The following is a 6389-nucleotide window of genomic DNA, read 5'->3' as shown; positions in this document are numbered from 1 at the left end:
ATTGGCAAAGATTATTGAGAATCAAGGAATTGAAATACAACTCATTCTACATCAGCTAGATGAAGCCAGAGAGGAATTAAAGAAATCCTTAAAGAGAAGGAAAAACATTTCCATTGTAGAGAATAACACACAATATAGAGAGATCGACACTACCAAGCTATTTGCCAATGGTAACCTAAATGAATTTGATGTAAAAATATGGAAAAGAATAGAGTACAAGCTAAGGAAATTAGAAATCTCAAGCTAGAGAAAGAATCTCAAGCCATGATGCTATGTGAAGTAACTGAACAAAAGAAGAAAGTGATGGAAGAAAAGGCCATGATTGAAGAAGACAAAATATTTCTAGCCAATAGATTGGAAGAGAAGTCAATGGAGCTAACTAGAATCTCCAACATGAAATTGGATTCTCTAAGCCAAATGATGAATGCTCATCAAAAAGACAAATGAAACCATCAAGTAATTTGAGCAATTATTGTGATCCCCTAGATCCAACAATGATACATTAGGATTGGGCTACACAAGCACTGAGAAGGAGAATCATCCAAAGTTGCAAAATAAATGAACATCAAAGGTAAGAACTCCAAACCTACTTGTCATAATTGTGGTAAGAAAGGACATACTACAAATGTGTGTAGGAGAAAGAATTCAAATCAAAATATCAAGCTTAAGAACATGACTCATTGTCATAAGTGCGACAAACAAGGTCATCATACACATGAATGTAGAACCAAGACCATGCATAAAAAATGATTTGAAGGATATTGCTACAACTATCAAAAGTATGGACATAGAGCCTTTGGATGTAGATCCAAATCCATGTGGTCATCAAAGAAGCTAAAGGTAAGAAAATATGCCAACTCCTACAATTGGGATTATAACACAAGATATAATTTTCATTATTGTCAAGAATATGGACATATCCCTGAGAATTGTAATAGGAAACACTTCAGTGGTAACTACAAAAGGTGGTTGAGTTAAACTACATGTCTTAGCTATTTGAAAACTGATCACATTAGTAGACATTGTCCAAAAAAGTGAAAGGCACTAAGTTGTGAAGCAAACAAAGGCAAAGACAAGACAGATGTTGAACATGTTAGAGATGAGATCAACAAGATATGGAAAAATAAGGATGATTACAACATATCAAATGGAGAAGGGATCACTTCATGCAATAGGTCAAGTGGTCACACCTCATCAAACTAACAAAACAAGAGGTATGTGGGACTGATATTCAAGTGTTATATCATGCATCATTTCCAAAAGAAGATAGTACTAAAAGGATTACATTAGCATGAATAAAGATGCAAGATTTTGTTAAAAATTCAAGTGAAAACTTTGAGTTTTTCATGTTGTTGCTAAGCATGAAAAGTTTCATGGGTGTATTGAGTAGAACGCTAGTTAATTTTGAGCTGCCAAGCTAGCTAGTTGATGTCGAGTTTGTAGTAACTACCGAGTGATGGAAATATCAATGGATGTTGATCTTACAACCATGTAAGCACTAAGCATTAAATACAAGGTTTTCAAAGGGTATATGATCAACTTTTTCTCATTATTCATCATTTCAAATTTGAGTAAGAGAAAGAAGAGTAGAAGGTGATTCAAAAAATCATTCAAGGCATTTGCAAAGATTTTAGCAATGATTTCACACCAACATACAAATTTCACAAGGTATTTATCACAAGTTAAGCTACGCAGTTTTACTTTGCATAAACCCTAGTTTTAAAAATGGTATCTAGTTCAAAAAATGTTGAAGGGAAGGAAGTTTTAAAATTTCTTCTTATTAGTAATGAAGTAAAGAAACCCATATTTAAGGCCATTCCTAACATATCTTATAAACAAGATCCTTCTGGCACATTATCCATGATCTCGCCAAATGTAATAATGGTGCAAGATGTAAGGAGATGTTATAATTGTAAAATTGGTAGCATTAGGGACCAAAAAATCACAGAAGCATATGTTAGCTTATGTGAAAATGATGTTCTAAAGGAAGAACACAAAATCATTGAGAGAAAGGGTTTAATGCATGCCCTAGATTTTTCCAGTGTATTTAAAACTGAATGGATTAGAGTTGTGTTGAGCTAAATACATGATGGATGTTTATGGTTGGTGGGTGGACCAATTAAAATAACTAAGAGAATAATTAATACGGTAACTAATTATCCAACCCTAGATCGGCCAAAGACACTTAGAAGTGACTCCAAGAATGCTCAATGCAAGTTTGGTTCAATTCTAGTTTGCATATTCTTTTATGTACAAAATACATTTCCCTCTTTTGGTACAGCTGGATGGAAGACCAATAGGTCAATTGCAGTACACATCAATGAGTTCATTGAGTAGATGGGAGAAATTTTTGAAACCTTGATGACAAGTTATTTTGGAGACTTTAAAAAATCAATGAAGGAAAGAATGAGAATACCTATTTCCTTAGTTGAACAATATTACAATGACTTATGTTTCCTTGTTGATGCTGACTACAAATATGTACAAGATTCCATACCAAGGTTAAGATGGTTAAAGCCACTTGGATAGGAGATTAATGTTGATGAAGCTTCAGTAGCTAGCATTGCACTCCTAGTAGAGGAACTAGACAAAACTACAAAGATCTTTAGAAACTATGAAGTAATGAAATCAAAGATTGAGTTGGAGTTGAAAATTGCCTCCACACTCAAGAAGAAAGATAAGCTTCTTAAGAAGCTTAAAGCTAAATTTAGTGAAGGTGCAAATGAGGAATAAGGAGAAGATGAAGAGGATGAAGAGGAAGAACAAGAACAAACTCAAGCACCTCCTACATTAACCCAAGACATGGGAGAGGATAAAGAAAAGGAGGAAACTAAAGGTATCAAGGGAGAAGAAGCCAAGGAAGAGCCTACTCCTCCCAAGCCAAAGAAGAGGAAGGCTAAGGCATAGCCAGTGACAAGGGTGAATCAGATTATCAAACCAAGAACGGCCAAGTTGAATGAACCAACCACTAGAGCCACCATATGAGAAACAACTTAGAAGGGCAAGGAAAAGACAAAAGAAATAGAGCAAGGTGGATTGCAATATAAAAGACAAAGAAGAAAGTATGTTGCACAACCAGATTTAAATGTAAAAAGGATAGAATTAGATGAATATAATAAATTTAAAGTGGTAAGTCACAATATATGATTTGATCTTGAAAGAAAAAAACAAAATTAATGCATATTTGTCTGGATTGAAACATATTGACTTTGATAAACTTGGAAAAGTAGAGAAAAATCAAGAAGAAGAGGCATTATATTCCATGATGTCTAAGTTTGAAAACACTCCACTATAATTAGCCAACATAATACCAAAAAGTTTGTATGATATTAATGAGCAAAAATGGAATTATTGTTTGAATTTTGAAAAATAAATAAGGGAATCAACATTAGCTCAAGTGATGCCAAAGCTAACAAAGGGACAAATTGCTAAGGCTATTAAAATATATGCAGTTAGGTTTACACATAAGTATAGAGCCTTCAACATTCTTCAAAACAATGTTGAAGACGTGGTCAAGAAATCAACCAAAATATGGAAACTTATCTATGGGTTGACAACTATCAAACAATGAGAAGTTGATCCCTCTGAAGGTAAAGATGATGACAAGGGTGATGATGATGAGCAAGAAGATGATATAGTTAGGGAGGAAGCTGAAAAGAAAAATGATGATAACACAACAACTGAACAACAACAAGATGAATAGAGTGTGCAAGACACACAAATGTTGAGTGTTAGTCCTCCACTTAACATAGTCAAGTCTACTAAAACTATTTTTGTTAAGGATGTCTCTGATCTTTCAGCTCAGAACCTCAATCCCCTGACTGCAAAATACTTGAAAAAGATATTGGACCAATCCACACTCCAATCACAACTATGTAGATATCTAGTTTTGGTCAGTATAGATGAACTCCAAAAGGTAGTAACTGACATTACAAGGGACAAGGTGAATCCACAAGAACTACCTTTTGTCATCCCTTCAGTTACTCAAATAAAACCTTTGAATCAAAAAATAGTAGATACATCTACTAAGGTTGATACAAGTATCAAAATTAACACAACTTAGTAGAAGTAGATTCCAAAAGATGAAACAAGGACAACAATAGAGAAAACATGAAAAATAGATTCATTTATACCTGAAGCATAAGGAAAAGGTGCTAGTCATGTCATTGTGATAGAAAAGAGCAAGCCTTAAGAACATGAGCAAACACCTAAGGTAGAGGAGTAGGAAGAAATTCAAGCATTGGTAACTCTACCAACATCTGGTAGTCCTTCTACATAGGTCTTCAAAAGAAAAGTACAAAAACCATACCATCACAAATCTCAGTGCGAAGCCCTAGTTCATCAAAGGTTTATAGAGTAATTCAATATGGAGACATAAACCTTGATGAAAAAATAGTGATTCCAAAATTTAACTATGAGACAATGACACTAGAACAAATCGACATTTTGCAACAAGCTTAGAGTAGAAAAAGTATCAAGAAATGCTCAAGAAAGAAAATAGGCAAAAAAAAGCACTCCAAGAACTAAAAAGACATCATTTTAGATGCATTAAGCCTACCAACTCCCGAAGAGACCAAGCCACTAATAGAGAAACTCACAATATAGTAGAAAATTTCAATAATGAAGACATTGATACTAATGCTAAACTTGTAGAGTGGTTTGAAAATAAATTCTAGAACAAGGTAAATGAAAAGATATCTGGTGATATAGCACTCACTCAAGTTGCATTGGCAACAAAGGTTGAGGATGTGAAGAAGGTACATGAGAATATATTCTCATTGTACACCAAATTGTGTGACCCTACACTCTTCACCCAAGAGACCAGACATCATATTCTAAGTTTGGAGAGAAATATCAACATATCAAGTACTCAACTACCTTAGATACCTACTTAGAGTGAGAAGCTTTTTAATACATTTCTTTAGTTACAAAGTCAATTAGTTGTATTAATAGTAGAAGGGGCTAGAATAAGAGCCAAGTTGACATGTATATAGGAATCCCTCACCCCCCGTATGGAGATACTGTAGAAGGAGCTAGGTTATGCTGAGACACTAATCTTTCTACTTTAGATGGCCTAGTGCACCTTCCAACCAAGCTTGCAATCCAAATCAAGTCATTAGATGTTATGTGTGACAACTAGGATGTAGCTCTCAAAATAATACTAGAAATCCACAAATCATTTTTGGATAAACACACTATACATATATATCCCATTTGACATAAGTGTCAAAAAATGGGGGGATATGAAAAAGGGGGAGAGTAAAAAAAGGGGAGAGATGAGTAAAAGGGGGAGAGATAAACAAAGAGGGAGCACTACAAAGGGATAATAAAGAAAGAAAAGTGTATCAGATACAGTGCATTTGAAATCAAATAGTATCAGCAAAGACACACTTACTCAGAAAGGAGCATAGATTTTGGATACAAAATAGATATATTAACTTAGGGGGAGTTATCAATTTTGGGGTATATAGGTTATTTCAAAATTTTGAAATTTTGAAGTTTTGTATATAAGCCGAGTCATGGATATGTTATGCTCAAGAAGATTAAGATTGATTATGTATATTTAAGTGTTTTTGACACTCATGTCAAAAGGGGAGATTGTTTATCTTAGATTGGTTTTGACAAGCGAGTGTCAACGCACTTAAACCATTTACTTAGTTCATGCTGAACTAGTAATACATGTTGAGCACAACATGTAAATATTAGACCATGTTGAGTTACAATGAGTGCCGAGTCACTCAAGTGCTAAGCAGATAGACCATGCTGAGTGATTTAGGAGTCGAGTAAATAGTTGATGTTGAGTACTGCAGGTGTCAAGTTAGGAACAAAAATAAAGTGCATACTGAGCATCAGATACTTCATATACCGAGTGACATAGTTTTGATATATTTGTTTTTAATGGTACAAAAAACTATGTAAAACATTTCCAAGTTGAATTAATGATAAATTATAATATTTGGAGACAAGGAAAAATCTATATTTGGATTCCCTATGTAATCACATGTAGCCAATCAAAAATTGGGAAGGTTTAAGTGACAAAATGGATGAATCTCAACCATAGATACATACCTAACCCTAAGCCACCTAAGTCATCTTAAGGAGGATGAATTCCTAAATTAGTATGAGCTGAGAAGAGATGTCAAAGAGAAAAATGGAGGAGAAAACAAGATATTTTACAGAGCATTCAAGGTGATTTACAAGTAAGTGTGAATTACAGAATCAGTGAGAGGAGAATAGAGAATAGAGAAGGATACATCAGATCATGAAGGATTAATTGGACATTTTGTAGAGGTGATCTATTATCAAGAAAGCAAGTTCCAATCATAGAATCTATGCTTAGACATTATAATAGGTGATTTTAGTTAAATCTCTTAACAGAGTAGTCCTAA

This window comes from Cupressus sempervirens, chromosome 5 (assembly GCF_028749045.1).
Source record: "Cupressus sempervirens isolate cs-2001-9-10 chromosome 5, ASM2874904v1, whole genome shotgun sequence".
NCBI lineage: Eukaryota > Viridiplantae > Streptophyta > Pinopsida > Cupressales > Cupressaceae > Cupressus > Cupressus sempervirens.
The sequence above is the reverse complement of the archived record's forward strand: the minus strand, read 5'-3'. Positions refer to the sequence as shown.